The sequence below is a fragment of the Cupressus sempervirens genome, chromosome 3 (assembly GCF_028749045.1).
Source record: "Cupressus sempervirens isolate cs-2001-9-10 chromosome 3, ASM2874904v1, whole genome shotgun sequence".
In the NCBI taxonomy this organism is placed as follows: domain Eukaryota; kingdom Viridiplantae; phylum Streptophyta; class Pinopsida; order Cupressales; family Cupressaceae; genus Cupressus; species Cupressus sempervirens.
Window position 1 is genome coordinate 226,223,906 of NC_143120.1, and position 20,828 is coordinate 226,244,733.

The 20,828-nt window shown below is 31.3% G+C and overlaps 1 pseudogene; it reads left to right on the top strand.

Annotated features, from left to right (window-relative positions):
• Nucleotides 1–203: 203 nt before the first annotated feature.
• On the top strand, nt 204–760 carry LOC149565656 (ribosome production factor 2 homolog pseudogene; annotated as a pseudogene).
• The last annotated feature ends 20,068 nt before the right edge of the window (nt 761–20,828 follow it).

The following is a 20,828-nucleotide window of genomic DNA, read 5'->3' on the forward strand; positions in this document are numbered from 1 at the left end:
TTTATTGCAGAGGGCGGCCTATTAGATTGAGGGGCAATGTTATTGAATCCTTGCGAGATGCTTATGGTGAGATGACATGTGATGTGACAGGGCACATTTGAACTTCTTCATGTCTCATATGCACAAAGGCATCTCAGCTATTTCAGGAGTTCCATAAAACTTGTTATATATTTTCACATTTTCTATTCTAGAGACCTAGAAGGATGTTGAAGTTTGTAAAACCTAAGATAAATCATGCAAGGGGGATTCTTGAAAAGTGTGCTCCAAAGCTGCTGGTTGAAAATGCCAAGAGAATGCTAATCTTGCATGGCACAAAGACTAGCATTGTATTGAATTTAGTCTTGACTGACATATTTTATCTCATGAGGGCTAGTGGAAATGCCATCCAATACACTAAAAGGAATTTGAGAGTAGGGGTGAAAATGCCTTAGAATTCCTTTCCCAAAAGACTAATTGCAGTCTGTTCATTTTTGGCTCGCATTCAAAGAAGCAGCCTAACAATCTCATTTTGAGAAGAATGTATGATCATCATGTATATGATCTAATTGAGGTTGGCATAGAAAATTTTAGTTCAATGGAATCATTCGGTTATGGAAAGAAAATAGCCCCACAAGTAGGCTCAAAGCCTTTATTTGCCTTTATTGGGGAGTGTTTTGAGACCAAGGAGCACTTGAAACATTTGAAAGAGGTTCTACTTGATATGTTTAGAGGGCGAGTTAATAAAAATAAAAAAATCTCTCATATGAGCAAGGTCCTGTAGATGATGTATGAGGCAAGGTGTGTGAAGAGATTAAAGGAAGCCAAGATGACAACATGGCACTCAACGCAAAGTTTGCATCAGATAATTGTGGCAACATATAGAGATGAACCCCATTAGCAACAGCTTACACAGAAAAAGTGAAGTGCAAGAAGTATTCAAGAGAGCATCATCGAAAGAACAGTCACTCCTTAAAGGATAGAAACTCTTGTGTATTCATCCCATAATGGGAAATTATTTTCCCATTGTCTCTTTTAATGAGTTCTGGCTTATTGAGGGATAAATTAATATAGATCATGTGAGATAGGAATATTCCATACAAAGAGTATATTTAAACATGAAAAAGACCCTACAAAATCAAAGAAGGAGTTCAGAAAACCCATGGTAGGATTGTAGTCTCCATGTTAGTAGAAGGAAAGAACATTCAAAAGGAGGAGTCCACGCAAATTGGAAGAAGAACAGGGGCAACATTAGAAGAGAGAGAAAATGTTACAGATCAAACCCATGTTCAAGAAATAAAGGAAGCCTCATACATTTAAAGAAGCCATAGAACAAAGTCGTGGCATCCATGCTAGAGACTGGAAGACATTGTAGAAGGGAGTACCCACACTATCAGAGCAAGTAGCGCAAGGAGAGGCTAGTGTAGTTGGATCTTCTTTGTTTATCATAGGCATAGTTGCATCACATAGAAGTGGTAAAAGAGATAGACGTCACTAGTTGAAGGAAAAGAAACCCCACGTCTAGAGAGACCTTTCAAATAGAAAATAGAGAGGAAAACATGCTGGGCTTTTATCCCACATTCATTGTGGGAGGGACATTTTGAGGGTTTAAATACTTTTTGACTCAATATACTTGATGTCTTAAGGGAAGGTGCCTTTTGGAAAGGTTGCATGGATGGGTGGGGCCCCCTATAGTTGACTTGGTGACATGGATGTCAACTGGAGTGAATAGAAATGCAAATTTTAAACAAAGATGTGAAAATGATGACATGGCTCAATGTAAGGAGATTGTGCCACATGGTAGGATCAATGATAGGCACATTCTCGCTTCGAGAAGTTGCAAGGTAGTTAAGTAATGCGGGAATGTGAATTGTCACCATGTGGCAGTGGGTCCCGACTGGCAGCAAGGTGGCGATCAAGAGCAGTTTATGAGGAAGCACAGGATCGTGACACATGTCATGATCTGATAGACAATGCATGCTTGCATTACAAAGATTGAAGCCGATTAAGGAATACAGGATTGTGAGATCCTAACACATGTCAACAGGTCCCATAGATAATAACATGGCATACCTGCATGCAGGGGAGTAACCAGGTAGCCAATCAGGGGCTTCCACATGGCACTATAGAAGAGGTTCGAATGCGATGCACAGGATGCTGCCATATGGCAGATTCAATCATCAACGCAATATCGCAATATGAAGTTGTGTGATCATTAAGAAATGTGGGCAAGCGAGTGCCAAGTGGTGATTAGGTGGCAAGTTGACCAATCATGAGATGACACATGGTACTAGTCAAATAGAGGGTTGACCAAAAATTTGAAGGCATGAAGGAAAAAACAAAATATTTTTAAATGGTCATTTTAATATTGGTTTTTCAAATAGGATGTGCACATTGAGGCTCAGTCATAAATTTAAAAAAGGTCTTTTTTCTAAAGTTTATACTTTACACTTTTTTAAAATTTTGAATTTAAATTTGAAGACTTGAGTGTTCTAGTAGAAGGGAACATTGTCAAACTAGTTTTCAAGGGGTTTTTGGAAGACGAACATAGTAGTATTATATACCATTGGAACTGAAAAAGGATGGACTATCCATTTTTGGAGCTTGTTTTTGCACAAAATTCCACTGGTTCACATTGCAAGAGGTTTTCTCTCAGAGTTTGAATGACAAGTTTATCAGGTGTTTTAGGTCACTGCTTGCAGAAATCAGTAAAAAAAATCATGAAAGCGTCTAGTGACCTTTGTATCTGATTATTTTGTGTCTTTATGGTGTTTTGGTTAAATTTTGATCAATGGGCACACATCCAAGTTTAGTTATCAGATTTTTGTCTTTTGTTGAGATATTTTACATTTGGAGAGGCAAAATAGAAAAGATTTGATTCTGGCAGTTAAGGAGAGAAGGTAGAAAGATTATTTTCAACTTCTTGAGGGAGAATCCTAAAGGGACACTTTTCGATTGCAGATTTAATCTGGAAATTCCTTCAACCTATATCTTTCTCATTCTTTCTCATTAAGGGGGTTCTAGTTTTTCACTGTGAGACCATTGTTGGTAGGAAATTTTCAGTCATTTTGTGATACTAATTCTTTGGATCCAAAACTGTGATTCCACCCTCATTCTTCAGCATATTCTTTCATGTATTCAAACAGCAGTAGGTTAATATAGATAGTTTAGATATGTTAGGTATTTCCATATTTTATTTTTCATGCATATGATTGTATTAATTTCAAGGAAATAAATGCAAAGAGCAGCAGATGATTGAGTTTCAGTTGAATCTTGTCTCCATTCTCAGTGAGTTGTAATGTTTTATGACCTTTGAACAAAGAGCCTAGGTCATAGTTGTAGTCCCTTAAGGCTATATGTTGTTTCATTGTTGCTTATGATTCAAGGAATTATGTAAATGTTTCATAGAAACCAATAGGGTTATAGATTTATTGAGGAGGATATCAGGTAAGAATGAGATTTAAATTGAACATAGATGTCTATTTACAAGTTGAATAGATAGATCAGATATCTAAAGATACACACATATGTCTTAGATATTCATATGTATGTTTGTGATTCATGGATTTGCCCAATGGTTAAGGCACTGATTAGTTATAGGATCATTAGGTCTTACTACTGCATATCTAAGATTTTTTTGAATTCAACATTATTAATCAAATGTTCTTTCCCTTTTGTGTTGAAGAACCTAAATGTAATGCCCTCACTCAGCTTGTGAATATCATAGGATTTGTAATTTGCTACTATAGATCTGAGTTATTACATGAGTAATTAGGAGATATAAGGGTTTTCATCTACTTAATAGATTTAGGGATATGTTTTGGCACTGGTATGGTATCAATTGAATCTCAGGTCCACTCACCTAAGTTTAGCAAAGCCTGAAGTAGAAGAAGGGTCATGCCTTATAGTTGGTGTGTTGTCAGAAATGTCATGTTGAAAATGGGAGTTAGCTACCCCTACATATGTCACTTTATCAATGGGATAATTGAAAACCCTCCAACATTTTCAAACACCAACAAATACTATCTTTAAACTTGGTTATAATTGAATGCTTGACATATACAAGAAACTACCTTCGATGCTCGAGTGGGCTTTGCTAACACTAAGTACTTAGTAAATGTTTGACATTTTGTGTAACATCAAAGACAATATACAATTTAATAATTATTTTTAAGAATCTCCCTCTTTGGCATTCATGGAAACACAACATGTCATAATACAAAGAAATTTTATAGAAAAATAGAAGTAAGGATAATATCATTAGCTTCATTCTGATTCTCATCCATAAGAACTTCTCCTATTAGTGAGAACTCCATCTAACATCAATCTCTCCCTGTAGAATGATTTCGTCTAACTAAAATCTCTCCCTCTAACTTACTAATCTCTTCTTATGAAAAATGAACTTTCTAATATCAAATTTCTTTGATATGACAAAAAACTTGCCCTCTTTGACATCTCATGCCCAAGTCAATAATCAATGCATTTTTCATGTACTTGGTGTACTAGTTTATATGCAATCTTCTCTAACAATACTGCATCAACTTGACTAATCTTCAAAATTCTTGGTTGATGCATCAGTAAACATTGTTTAGTGAGCTTTAGATAGGGGAATGACCCCTAGCTTACATCTTGGATACGCAAATGAATCCTTAGCTAATGACTTGGTGAATATGTCTAAAATTTATTCCTTTGTATTTGTATATTCTTCTCTAACTTCTTTCTCTTGCTCTAATTCTCTTTGAAAATGACACTTTATTGCAATGTGCTTTGTATTAGTATGCATCACTGCATTCTTGGATAGGTTAATTGCACTAGTGTTATCATAGAAGATAACTATTGGATCCTTGATTTTTTCTTCATACTTGACAATAGTTGTTTGAACCAAATGATGTTGGAAAAATTAACTAATGTTGCAACATATTCTAATTTTATTTTAGACTAAGAGATGAAATTCTATTTCTTGCTTGTCCAAGACACTAACCTCTGTGCAAGAAAAAATGCCCCATCACTAGTGTTTTTTCTATCATCAATACTTCCTGCCCAATCAACATTAGTGAAGGCTTTCAATTCAAAGTTTCCTTCTTTCTTAGAACATCAAGCATAATCTTCAGTACCTTATAGATACCTCATAATTATTTTTATTATCATGATATTATTTTCCTTTAGATTAGAAGAAAATATTGCCACCATACCAACTACTAATGCAATATCAGGTCTTGTGCATACCACATGCTAAAGTTTTCCAATAATTGATCTATATGTAGCTGATCTAACTCCTTGGAATCATTATTTTTGGAAAGACTATCCATCGTAGACATAGGTGTTCCAACTAGTCTATAATTATCCAATCCAAATTTCTTCAATATCTACTCTATCTACAACTTGGCTTCTTCTAACTGAGACTCAGTTAGAACTATTTCTAACTTGGGTTTCTCAAGCTACAACTCAGGTTGCACTAACTAAAACTTTGTTTCCTCTATCTAAGACTTAGTTCCCATAGTTTGTGACTTAGGTTCCTCTGTTGGAGCTAGCAAAAATGTAGTTTTAGTGAAGTCTAGGTAAGAGAAATTACTTTTTGTCTCATTTCCATTCCCAACTAGATTTTCTTTTCCATCTAGAAGCTTGTCCTTTCTACTCATGAATTCCACCTTGAATCTATTTTTGTTCAACTATGTCATACTATGTAGATTCTATTTAAGTCCTTCAACCTATTAAGATTTGTCACATCTAATTTCATTAGTCAATGTAAGGCAACCTTTTCCTTTTACATAACAAGGTTCATCACATCCAAGTCTGACACTCCCACCATCATAGTGTTCCAAGTGCTCAAATTTTTATCTATCACCATTCATGTGGTGAGAAATACCACTATCAATAATCCATGTGTCATTCTTTTTAATATGAGAAGTGAGGGCCATATTATCATTTTCATCATCTAATTCATCTTTAATAGAAATGTAAACCATTTCATCTTCATCACTACTATCAGATTCTTTAGCCATGTAGAAATATTTCTTATGTTTATTCTTGAAGTCTTTGTAGCTTTTGAAATTTTTCTTTCCTTTATACTTGTTATTCTTCTTTTCCTTTTTGTCTTCTTTTTTTGGACACCTTGCAGAAATGTGATTGACTTCTTCACAAGAAAAATAAATTAGAGGTAGCTTACCTTTGTACTTTCCTTTCCCTTTAGGGAATCTTCTTGCAAGCAGGGGTTCAATAACTTGAAGTCATCATCAAAATTAACTTACCTTTTCCTTTAGGGAATCTTCTTGCAAGCAGGGGTTCAATAACTTCAAGGTCATCATCAAAATTATCTTAATCTTCACTATTAGACTTGTTTCTTTTATATTTTCCACCTTTCTCCTTGAGTGATAGTTTAGTTTGAAATGTAGAAAAAATGCTACTAGAGTTAGAAACATAGTTATCAAAGTTATCTAACTTACATGATGTCAACCTTCCAACTAGTGCATCCAAAGTTATACAATTTTTGCTTGATAACATCCCATTTCTTGAAAAGATGAAACTCTAATTGCATAGATAGGAAGAAGATTTTTGAGTACCTTTCTGAGTACCTTACTAACAACTATCATATCATCTATTTTTCCTCCTGAGGCTTTGATTGCACTAATATTTTCTTTAATTCTTTCACTATATTGTGCAATGTTTTCATCTTTTTTCATCTTCATTTGATCAAATTGACCTCTTAGACTTTTGTCCTTAGCTCTCCTCCCATTTTCATCTCCTCAATGATATCTTTTAGCTTGATCCACTTTTCATGAGTAGTAGGAAAATCTTTGACTTCATCAAATTCAACATAATTGAGAGTAGAGGTGATGTCAATCATAATTATGTTTTGATTCTTATTTTCCATAATTTTATCCATAGACAAAGGTCTAGCAAGTACCATATACTTGTTCTCTAGGTATTTTAGGCATTTATCTCCAGTCATTTCCAAACACAGCTTCATGATTTCCTATCTTTCTTGGAAGTTATCTTTGTTCAACTTAGGAATTTCCCTTATGCAAGGCATCTTGATCTTTAGCTTAGGTTCTTGAAACCTTATTTGCAAGAACCAAAATATTTGATACCAATTTTTGGAAATGGAAAGGAGTAAATGAGAGGGGAGGAGTGAATCAGTTAGTAAAAAATAAAAATAAAATAAAAAATTTGAAGTCTCCTTTAAGATTTCAAGACAAATATAAACCAAATCCTATTGTAACTTAGTTAACATTGAATATTCTTTCGTAACTTGGTTAACACTAAATATATTATTGTTGCTTGGTTAGCACATGGATAATTATATATTAAGATATTATTGTGATTAGCCTCTACTAACTTAGTTGTAGAAATATAATAGAAATAACATGAACACAAGAGACACCAAGATTTAATATGGAAACCCAATTTTGGATAACCACCAATTGTAACTAGTTACTATTTTCCACTCTTCCAAAGTGATCCCTACTAGGAACCAACCCTATTAAAGGTTATAAAATACACTATTAGGTGTGATACTATTAAATTATTTATATCACTCTACTAGGAGTGGCCTTATTAGATTTCTTTAGACACTTCAATCTACAAATGCCACCTTGTTAGAGGATTTGCTAAATAGATGTTAGGCTAACTCTGTTAGGAGATATTATTGACTACTACAATTATTGGAGAGTAATAATCACTTGACCTAATTTCTTATGAAACTAACTTTTCTAATTTGGATCTTAGCTTTGGTCTGATTACTTAATCCTCTTTGATCATAATATTCTTTACAGCTTTGTCAACTTAGATTCTCTACACTTTACAAATATCCTTCAAATTTGCTCTCTTAATTCATCTTGATCAATTCCAAATTTCAATCCTAAATTTTACCTTTCATATATATGATTCACCTTGTCAATCTAGCTTGAGTACTCTTTTAATCAAACAATTTTCGTCCCTTATATTGGCTTGTATTGATCAATAAATTTAATAAACTTAATATGTTGACAGTTGGCTAATATAAAATTGAGTATTTGATCAACACATCGGATCCCTTCATTAAAAACCCAACTAGGTTAGAATAGGAGTTCTAATGTTAACTGGCCTAACTCAGTCACTACTAAATTCACTTAATTAACTAATTGAGCTCGGTCAATACTGTCTCTAAACTTGGTTATAACTGAGTGCTCTACATATATAGGAAACTACCTTTGATGCCCAAGAGAGCTTGGCTATAATTAACTACTTGGTAAAGGCTTGACATTTTCTAACATTGAAGATAACATACAATTGAATAATTGTTTTCAAAAATAATGTCATCTCTGATCAATACATTCTCCTTCAAAACATCATCTCAATATTATTTTCAAATTCAACATCCTCTTTACTTGAAACCAGAGTTATAGGCTCAACTTCATTCACATTTAAGTTACCCTATCTCTAATTTTTTCATTTTTCATATCTCTTTCCTTATTGACTTTGATAGCTTATTTTTGCATCTAGACTTTTCTAGTAGTCCCCATTCATACAACAATTCTAGGACAACTTATCAACTAGTTTAGCCAACTTTTCTAGAAATGACCCTCAAATATTGTAGTTTTTAACTGGTATGACATAGTTGAAAGTTGTGATTTTTTCAAAAATGTGATTGTGCGGTTTGCATTAACAAGAATTTTTGGTAAATGTACATTAGTAAACTAGATCAGGTACCTAGTAGCTATCGGGTACTCAATCTTTGCAACCAAAAACTTGGTGCCAAAATCAAATGGAAAGATCTATTCAATTAAACTTAGCATATTATATTAGAGGCAAGTTACTATATATATATATATATATATATATATATATATATATATATACACACACACATATATGTATATATGTATATATATATGTATACATATATACATATATACATATATATACATATATACATATATACATATATACATATATACATATATATACATATACATATATATATACATATACATATATATATATATATGTATATATACACACAGACATATATATACATATACATATATACATACATATATATACATATATATACATGTATATATATATATCTACATATATATATATAGATGTATATATATATATGTGTGTGTATATATATATACATGTATATATATATGTGTATATATATATACATGTATATATATGTATATATATATGTATGTATATATGTATATGTATATATATGTATGTATGTGTATGTATATACATTCATATATATACATACATATATATATGTATGTATATATATACATACATATATATACATACATATCTATATATATATATATACATACATGTATGTATATACATACATACATATATGTGTATAAGTATACATATACACATATATGTATGTATGTATATATATACAAGTATGTATACATATACATACTTATATGTATATGTATATATATGTATATATATATACGTATGTATATATATATATGTATGTATATATACATACATATATGTATATGTATATATATACATATATATATATATATATAGATGGTATATTAGTTAATAATTATAATATACTATGATATTTAATATAATATCTAGTAGTAATTTTTTAATTAATTGTGTACCTAGGGGTCTTAGGACCCCCAAGCACAGCTATTTAAATTGAATGGATCAAAAGAGGTCATGGGTAAGCCTATCACCCCATTTGACCCATTCGATAAAATCTCTTGTGTGCCTAGAGTTTCGAGGACTCCTAAGCACATTGAGTTCAATCAAATGAATCAAAATGGGCAATAGGTAATCCTATGACCTTTTTTGACCCAGTTGATTGCACTACTTGTATGCCTAAGGGTCCTACAACCCCTAAGCACACTTAGTTAAATTGAATGGGTCAAAATGGGTCATAGGTAACCCTATGGCCCCCTTTGACCCATTTTATTTGATTATTTGTGTACCTAGGGGTCCTAGGACCCTTAAGGAAACATTCCTTGATCTAATTGCTTGTGTTTCTAGAGGTCCTAGGAACCCTAAGCACACATAGTTTGATTAAATGGGTTAAAGGGGCTCACATTGTTACATATGAACCCATGTGACCCATTTGATCGAATTACATGTGTGTAAGGGTCATAGGACTCCTAAGCACACCTACTTCAATCAAATGGGTGAAAAGAGGTCATAGGTCTACCTAGGACCCCTTTTGACCTATTTTACTAAACTATTTGTTTGCCTAGTCATCCATTGACCCCTACACACACTGAGCTCAATAAAATAGGTTAGAGGGAATTATAGGGTTGCATATGATCCCCTGTGATCCATGGGATTGAATTACCTAGCTTGATCAAATAGTATATGATATTATAACTATGTATATTCTAATATATTTAAAATTATTTAATAATATACTTACTACTATATAATAATATATAATTTTTAATAATAAATTATTTTTTAGAATTTTTTATATATTTAAATTAACTTGGTTAGAAATAGTATATTTTAAATTTTACTTAGTTAGAATTAGGACTTTATATATAAATGTACAAAAGTACTAGATTTTGAACATTTCATTTTGTCACCAAAGTTTGTCTAGACTGGTCAAGTACTTGATAGCTATCATGTACCATATTGTGATTGTTGTAAATTCCAAGCCTATTTGGTCAACCCAACAAGTTTATTTTTGTCATTTTTATCTAAGTTCTTATAGTTTCACCAACCATTTGATGACACTTATCCCATCCAAATTCGATGAAACAAAAAGGGTTTCATGGGAACATTCTTAGGATTCCATCAATATAATTATTGTCAAATTACAAGTCTGATAGTAATTATTACTTAATTTCTAATGGAGATTCCTATAAAATGAAGATTGTCATACTAATTGAAAAGAAACTATAGCTTTCAATTGGTTTATTATTTCTTAAATTTGAAAGATGTGTCACCTTTGATGATTTTCCTACTACAAGGAAAAAATAATCATTTTTATAATGTTTTGAATTAGTTAAGGTGGTTAGACATGAGAGTTTATTTTGTTCTAAAAGCAGTTTAGTGAAAATTTTATAATTAATTATTTGTAATGTTGGAATAAAAATACCCAAAAATATGTTGCACATTTAGGAATGAGTCTACTATTTCTATAAAGAATTTGATAAAGAAATATATCATCATTTGACTATGTTTAAGGTCGTTAGACATACACACATGTTTCTTACTTTTGTGCAAAAATGTGCATTCTCATAACTTAAAATCCAAAATTTTCACCAATTAATTTTCTTTATAGAAAATTCCTAGTAGTTTATAAACTACATTCAATTTTATATAGATTGCTTTCTTACAATTTTTTGATATAAAATTTATAACTAGTTCAAAATTTCACATCAAATTAACATAACCTTGATTTTGTTGATTTTTCACTATCGCTTAAGGGCATAGTTTGTTATACCATTATTATGTACATACTTCTCAAGGGATTTGGTTTTCATGGTTTCATGCTTGACCTTGAAACCCTCTCTAACAAAGAATTAATTATTTTGTTCTTTCTATACTACCCTTTTTGGTACATCTTTACTACCTCCCACAAACTTATAGATCAGAGGATATGATTATTTTTATCCTAGACCAATTTGGGACTCTCATTGAAATTGGTCTTGTATGTAAAGGCTCTCATTGTAGCTATTAATAAGCATGAATTATTCTATTCTATTCAAATCTCATCCTCTATAGTTTACAATTTCATCTTTTTAGATATTTGAGGGTATCCTTTTAGATAGTTTTTATGAAATTGATTAGGGTCACAGAGAGAAAAAATAAGTTCATGTAATTTTTGTGACAAGAATCAAACAAGACCTTTTATGTCAAAATAATATATTGTAGATTCCTTCAAGAAAACAATGTATCGATTGACAATGGTAATCATGTCAATGGAGATTAATCTTACTATAGATGATGGAGATGACAAGATCATCTTGAGGGCCATGTTATAGGTGCATGTTAATGACATAGCTAGGTGGTCCTTCATTCTAAATTTAACCTTATATTTTAGTAAGATAAAATTACATTTATTTATTGCATTAATCCATGTCATTATCTTTTTTAATTCACTATTTAATATAATATTGAAAATGCATTTTTCATACTTAATCAATCATATTCAAATAGAATGAAGCTATTAATCGTGTAAAGAATAATTCTTATTTATAAAAGATATAAAAGGCAATAGTTGCACATTCCATCAATTAGACAACAATAAACTATGTCTAAATTTTTTTTTGATAGACTTAACACAATATGATAGAGATAATGAATAATGTCCCAAATAGATGCAATGATAGTAAGACATTATAATTTTCATAGGATTGAAAATAATGTAATAGACACATGAAAAGATATATATATATATATAATAACCTTTCCAACATCCTCCCTTAAAAAATGGAAGCTTTATGTAGCTCTTTCTAAGAGGATTAGAAACTTCATTCATGTAGTCAATGAACTCAAGATCAACTATTTTACTGTAATCTAAGTATACATCAATGATGGTTTGCCACCTTCATTGAATGCCAATTCATGCATGTCATTGTACTCTTGTTCTCATCAATCAGTGGAGCACAAGAATTATGTCTAAATGTGGTTCTAATAATACATTATTTGGGTATTTTGTAATTACAACTATTTGTCTTTTTGTAAACATTCAACTATACATATATTGTATAAATACTTCTCTTGGTTATTGAATACATCATCAAATGTTTATTATCTAAATTTAATATTTGGTAACAAAGAACATAGTGATCTTGCATGACATATGAGAGGATTATTAATGCTATAAAAATAGCCAACAAGGTCAATCCAATTCTCTTTAACACTATATAAAGTGCACAACCATGTGAGAGAGTGGCATTGATTTAGGTGTACTAGAAATAAATAATTTAGGATGGAAGTACAAACATAATGAAGGAAATATTCTTTGATGGCCAATAAAATTAAAATAATGACCAAGTGCAATAAGGACATGTAATCTATATTGATACAAGTGATTTCTAACATAACTATATAGAGGATTAGTAGACTGGTAGTGACAATTTATGTGTAGATTTGAATAGGAGTGGTAAGGATAAGATAATGTAAAAATGAAAGAAATATCCTTTTTTCTCATTGTCACAAACAATTAGATTATTAATAAGTTCATATACCTATGATTACATATGGATTTGAATAAAAAATGATTGTGTCAACTTGGATGTTTTTGGAAACTTCCTTGAGTACTTAACACACAATTATTTGAAACTTACTTTAGCTCTTTACTAGACAATTATTTAAGATGTATCAAGATTTCACATCATGTAATAGTAGTAGAATATTGATCTAGGAGCATCCAACAATGTAAGGGCAATCATAGATATCAATTAAAAATATGTCTAGAGATATTTTATGTTTGATATAATGTTTGCATTATTGGATACCCATTTGGGAAAAATAAAGATTCCATCTCATATTTTCATAGTTACTTTTTGGGGTTAGTACTATTTTGGTGAACCTCAACACATGTAGAAACATATAAAATAGCTTATTTTGTTGACGAGACATAATTATGTAGAATTAGAGGGTGTGAGTAGGAGGTAAGTTTGTAATTGAAATTTGAAGCACTCCAAAAAAAATTATAAGGTCAAAATGTTCTATTGTTCAAAAGTTATTGTTGTTTTAAGTTTCTTGAAGACAACTTAGACACAATTTGAAGTTAAATTTGAGGAACTAAACAACCTTGTACGACCTTATAAAATGGAAAATGGACATAGAAATTTTTAAAGGCTATATATTCATCAAAGATAATTTTAGAATATAAACAATTCATCAATTGGAGTCACAAATCAAGAGTTACATTCACTGCAAGTTTGACTACTTTTTTTGGAACCTTTTGCTTTTGTATTGACTTCTAATTTGAATTTTGTAACCTCAATTTTAGCACTAGCCACAAAATATCAAAATAAAAATTATATTCTTAACCCTAAATCTTAAAGAGGATATTTAAGGCCCATCCTTGAGGTGAAATGGCAATTTTTGGTGCACTGGGAGAAGGTACTCTAAGAAGGATATTCCTCCAAAATCTAATAATATTGTAGCCCATAGGGCATGTAGTTGGTTCCTTTTTATTATAATTTACGTATTATATTATTATTCTAGATAATAAAAAATATATATTTCTATTGTATTCATTTTTTCTCAAGATATGCCCTCATCAAATGGTATTAGAGTGAAAGTTTTTGAGTTTGTAGATAGATCATCAAAATGTGAGACAATTTACACTAGGACTATGGTTGTGGGTTGTAAGAGACTAATAAAATTCCTCTATAGAGAAGACATTGTGTGAGATTTGGTGGTGTGACCCATGAGGGCTTTAGATCTCTCAAAAGGAAAGTGGAAACCTTGCAAGAACAACTGTGAAGAGTTATCGATATTAGGGTTGGGGATGAACATGAGAAATAATTTGTACAATTTGACAAGGCTCAAGAAGAATAAAGGGATAAAGAGGTTGATAGGCTACTGGTGTTTATTGATAGACTTGGAAAGTGGACCCAAAATCAATGTTCCCACATGTTCTTGATATTTCAATCTAAGAGCATTAATTGATTGGATCAATGATTTGGAGGAGTATTTTGAATATGAAGATGTAGAATATCCTAATAGGGTCAAGTTTTTAAAGGCCAAATTGATGGTTCATTTGAAAATTTTGGGTAAATATGTTCATTTCTAAATAAATTTTAGTGAAAAGGGGAGAATAACAAGATGGGATCAAATGGTGGACAAACAAAAAAAAATTCATTGTTATTGACTATGAGATTGATTTTTCAAGAATATGGAAGGGTTAAAGAAAGCATAAAAATATATCCAAGAATATATAGAGGAGTTCCACCAAGTCCTCATCATGTTAGGCCATGTATAAATGAATAAGGAGAAGGTTGTCTCTTACCTTAATGGGTTAAGACCAAGCATTTATGAGGATCTAATCCTAGTTAGAATGACCAACAATGAAGAAACATATTAGTTGTCCTTGAATTTCCAAGAGAAGTTAAAAAAGAGGTTTTATGTAAATAAAAGGGGTTGAGGCCAAGGTAGATGGAATAGTAGTAGGTCTTTTGGAAGCCAAAATACTTACTAGAACAGAAATAAAGATATGGATACTAACCAAAATTAGAGGAATAAGGATTTTAACCACTTGGTGACCAAAATTATGGAGACCATCAAGGAAGAGGATGGGGACAAGGAACAAGAAGAGGATGATTCTATGGAAAATGGTTCCACTATGGAGAAGAAGGTCATAGATCTTATGAATTCTCTCAACACAAAGCAAGGATAGATAAGAGATTTAATGAACGTCATGGATGGATTGCACATGTGGATGAAGATGTGTAGTCATTATATTTAGAACATGCTAAAAGAGGAGAATTCCAAGTTAAAAAAAGAGTCTTTCTAACTAGTGAGAATGAACCTAAACAAAGGAGGAGCTTGTTTTGTACTAGGTGCAAATATGAGGGTAAATATTGGGATGTGATTATAGATTGTGGGAGTGTTAAAAATTTAGTTTCAAAAGAGATGGTCACAAAGTTAAAGCTCAATATATAGAAATAGCCAAATCCATGTCAAATTTCTTAGGTGCAAGATTACCACAAGGTCATGTTTAATGAATAGTGCTTTCTAACATTCAAGATTGGAAGCTACCATGATGAGGTTGTTGGAGATTTCACTATGAAAAATGGTATGAGGTTATCCCTTATGGAAACATATATTGAGTATTAAGTGAGTGGCATATGAAGCCACTTTATTTTATAGAACTTATAAAATTGTCTATGAAGAATTTTTTTTTATAGAACTTATAAAATTGTCTAAGTATGTTGAATTTTATTTGTCACTAGAGAGTATAATGTGTTATAAGTGCAACAAGTATTATAGACCTATTGGAGGAAGAAATGCAATAAGAAATGATTTGCTATAAATTCAAAATATTTTGACTTATTTTTTAGAAACTATAGATTGTAGATAAATTAGACATGACCAAGATATGGAAACAATACAATAACATGATAGATTTGCAATAATATGTGACATACAAAAAGATGTTGTAGGATGAACAATGTTAGAAGGAATAGGAATAATATAAATAGTCAGAAAGAAAATGTAAATGAATATATAGAAAATCTCAATGAGAAATTTAATAAGGAAAAGAATCCAAAAAGTTCACAAGATTTTTTAGAAGTGAACTCAAGTGAAATACCTGAAAACAAGTTGAAGTCAGTATTTATTGGTAACCAACCCCTATCTATTTGAGCAACCTATTTTATAATAATCAATGTTTTTGTTGTTAATAAGAGGTGGATATGGATATAAGGAAGTTATGATTAAGTGCACATGATATTTTGAGTACATACATGAGTTCGTGAAAAGAAAAAAATTCTTTGGTTAATGGAATTTTTTTTTTGATGCATGTCTACTTACACAATTAATGAAAAACAATTTAAAGGATGAAATCAAATTTTTTTGTACCACTTGATCAGTTAAGACTTTAAGGAGCAAGAAAAAGGTGAACTTGATAGTAAATTGAGGTGAGTTGAAGTCAATATGAAAGAAAAGTCAAAAAGCCCTAATTCTATTACATTGAAGGTATTTACAATATTGGGTAGCTAATTTGTGTAGAAATATTAAATATTTTATTAGTTGCAACAGAAGAATCAAAAATTCACAATGTTGAGGACATCCCTAGACCCATGATCAAGTTAAAACCCATTCCACCATAAGAGGGTGACCATGCAACCATTTTTCCACAAACCTTAGACAAAGTATTATATTTGGAGGATATTGGTAACTATACATGATGCAACTTTGAAACAATAGGTGAAGAAAATAGTTTTGGTGAATTTGATATAATTTAAAGTTAAGCTATGTCATTCAAGAATGGTTATGAACACCTAGGTCAAAATGAAGTTGTGAATTATATGTTTCACTATGAATTTGACAAAGAAGACTAGACAAATTTAATCTTTAGCAAAATTCATGATGAGAAGTTTTCAATGGAAGATAATTTAGTTGATATTTCACCCAATATAAGGCATGAAGTAACTAGTTTGAGAAATGAAGGATTTATTACTCTAAATGTGGAAAAATTTTAGGTGGTTGTACTTGAGAACACCAAATCAACAAGCACAATGGTAGAGATGTAGTTCTTAGTAATTTCAAACAAGATGATGTGAGGTTTTTAAGCAAGATTATGGAAACCAAGTTATGTTCAAGTTTTAGAGAGAATGATATAACATTTCTATATGCTACATACAAGATGTATGTTTAAAGAACAAAAGTTAATTGGTGTGATATTTTGAGATTTTAGTTGGTAGAAAACTTGGAAAGAATCAATAAAGTAATGAATTGATAGGTTTAGGTTTTAATCTTTTGTCACTTGCATGTTTTTTTGCCTTTTGAGAAGATTGCCTTTCATGCCTCTTTCTGATTAGAACTATTAGTTTGTGGTGAATGATCAAGGAAGTATCATACATAATCCATAATTCCTTGGGATTTTTGGGGGCTATTTTATTGACATTTTTGTGGCAACATGTTGTAACTAATTTTAACCCTAAAGGAACAAAAATACTTGTATAAAATGGCTTAGGGATAGAGATTTCATAAGGTGTGATGTGATAATTGATTCTTGTAGAGATATTGAGATGTAAGGGATTATATATTATAATCAGGTTGTAATCATTGGATAATAATAATATTGGACTCTCTATTTGATGGACATAGCTTAGGGAATGGGTGGACCACATTTAATTTGTGTGTTTTGTGTTCTCTTCTTTGTTATTTATTATTTTCTAATATTGTTTATATTTAAATGTAGTTGTTATTTCTTATCTATGGTTAATCCTAATAGGAATAAAAGTGACAAGTGTGCCATGTAAAAGATCACAGACTAATGTAGAAGACACCCAATTGACAAAATTGAGATTAGTGTAGAACTTATTACGAGGACATTCCAGATTGAAATGAGGAAGAGATTCATAATTCCACCCAAAATTTTAAGTATGAGGAAGAAATATGTTTCATGATTGATACATATTTCACCTACATTGAGGCAATTATGCCGAGAATTCTATATGTTGACCCTCTTGGATATAAGATAACCAGTAAGGAGGTTGAAGGGTATATGCAAGAAATTCTTAATTCTGAATTAGACATGGAATTTAATAGGTTTGGAACTTATGAGGAGAACATGTATCTAGCTTATCATGATAACCTTTAGAAGTATACCAAAAGGAAAGTAGAGAGTACAATGAAAAATGTTATGGAAGAAACTTAGATGACCTTAAAAGAGTTTACAATAGTAAAATAGACTATATCTAGAATGAAGCACATTGGACTAGAAAGCACACTAAAAAAATTGGGGTCAAATTGTGACTATAATTTGTGGTGATTTTCATGTTTTATTATTGCAATTGTCCCTAACATCATCACAATACTAATGTTGGCATCGTAATTGTGATGCTCATGTGAGTATAAAAAAAAAGAAAAAAAAGACATATATCATGTTGGAAATATGAGAGGAGTAATTGAGAGAGGGAGGTGAATCAGTTACCACTAAAATATTTCTAGATCCCTTAGATGTCAACTTAAAAGTCTAACTAATGAAACTAATTACTACTTATGCTTGGTAAACAAACATGAATTGTTGTAACTCAGTACTCAATTATCCTTAAGATGTTATTAGTAATTACTTAATCTTAATATGCATGCATGAGAGAAAAGAAATGAACACATGAGACACCAAAATTTTATGTGGAAACCCAATATGGGAAAAACCACAAATGTAACTAGCTATTGTTTTTCACTCTTTTGAAGTGAGCCCTATTAGGAGCCACTCAACTAAAGGTTACAAAACACACTGTTAGGTGTGACCTTGTTAGAGGATTTAATCACCCTGTTAGGAGTGGCCTCGTAAGAGGTCTTAAAACAATTGAATGGAATTGCTACCTTGTTAGAGGATTTACATCTAACTGTTAAACCAACTAGGTTAAGAGATTTTAGATCACTGCTACAATGGTTAGAGAGTAACAATGAAATTACCTGATTGTGATGCAACTAAATTGTTGAATCCAAATCTTTGTTGTCTTAAAATTTATCCTTCCTGATTGAATATTACTTTACTGCTCCATAAGGATATCTTCATATACTTCAATTTCACTTCTACTCTTTTCCCTTTTAATTCAATCAACACACTTGCACACACTTGAAAATCAGAACTTGACCTTATATTTATATCATCTAGATTGTCAAGTCAGCTTAATACAAATTAGAATGACCAATATTCATTACCATAGTTGGCTAGAACCAATACTTAAAATAATTGAGCTTCATATGCCAAAACAATAAAATCATTCATTAGTCAAAAAATAATTGAGCTTCATATGCCAAAACAACAAAATCTTTCATTAGTCGACCTTTCTCAATAAAAACTAGTTCTGAGATGATTTCTTTTGTTAACCAACAGAGGCTCGTTTAACACTATGAACTTGTGAAAATCCTTTGGTAACCGAGTGAACTCAGTTAGTAATAATTCTATTCAAATTTCCTTTGTTAACCAAGTGATTTTGGTTAACACTCTTTTCTGCCAAAATTCCTTCAATGCCCGAGAGAGCTCAATAGACACTGCCTATCACAAAATAAACTCAAGAATTCTTGGTAGAAAAGAAAAACTATCTTGCTAACCAAGTGATCTTAGTAAGCACTGAATATCAACTGATATGCCATTTGTGTAACATCAAAGACAACACACAATTAAACAATTGTATCCAACAATCTCCCTCTTTGGCATTCATGGCAACACAACATGTCATCGCACAATGAAATTTGAGAACAAGACTTTCTTTGATAGAAAGTTTCTCCCTCTTAAGTTTTACACCAAAAGATTCTCCTTTATTGTAGTAATCTCACTCTATGAAGGAATTATATAACTTCTCCCTCTTGGAATGATAAAATAAAATTTTAGAAAGATATGATAGTAAACTTCTCCCTCTTTGACAACACATGCCAAAGACAACACATACCAAATTAGTATCAATGTACCTTGAGTACTAATTCATATGCAATATTCTCTTAACTATTTTGTACCAATTGATTGATCTTCAACTTAGTTCCTATTGATGCATCACTAAACTTCATTTAGTGAGCTTTAGATAGGGGAATGACCCCTAACTTACCTTTTAGGTACAAGAATGCATCCTTAAGCAATGGCTTGGTGAATATGTCTGCAATCTATTCTTTTGCATGGACATATTCCAATCTAATTTCTTTTTCCTACACCAATTCTCTGACAAAGTGATATTTTATAGCAATGTGCTTTGTTTTGGAATGCATCATTGGGTTCATTGATATGTTAATTGTCCTAGTGTTATCACAATACATGACTATTGGCTCTTTTATTTCAATCTTCATACCTTCTAGCAATTGTTTAAACCAAACAATGTTAGAACAATTTACTGCTACTATAACATATTTTGCTTCTATTGTGGATTGGAATGTGAAGTTTTTCTTCTTGCTTGTCCAAGATACCAACCTTTTACCAAGAAAGAAGGCTCAACCACTAGTGCTTTTTCTGTCATCAAGATTTCCTACCAAATCAAAATCAATAAATAATTTTAGGTCTAGATTTCCTCCAATTTTGTACCATAACCCATAGTCTTTAGTACCTTTCAGATATCTCAAGATTCTTTTGATTGCCATCATGTGGTTTTCTCTAGGTTTTGCTGAGATCTTGCCACTATTCTAACTACTAAGGCAATATCAGGTCTTGTGTGAACTACATACTATAATTTCCTAATCATTGATCCATA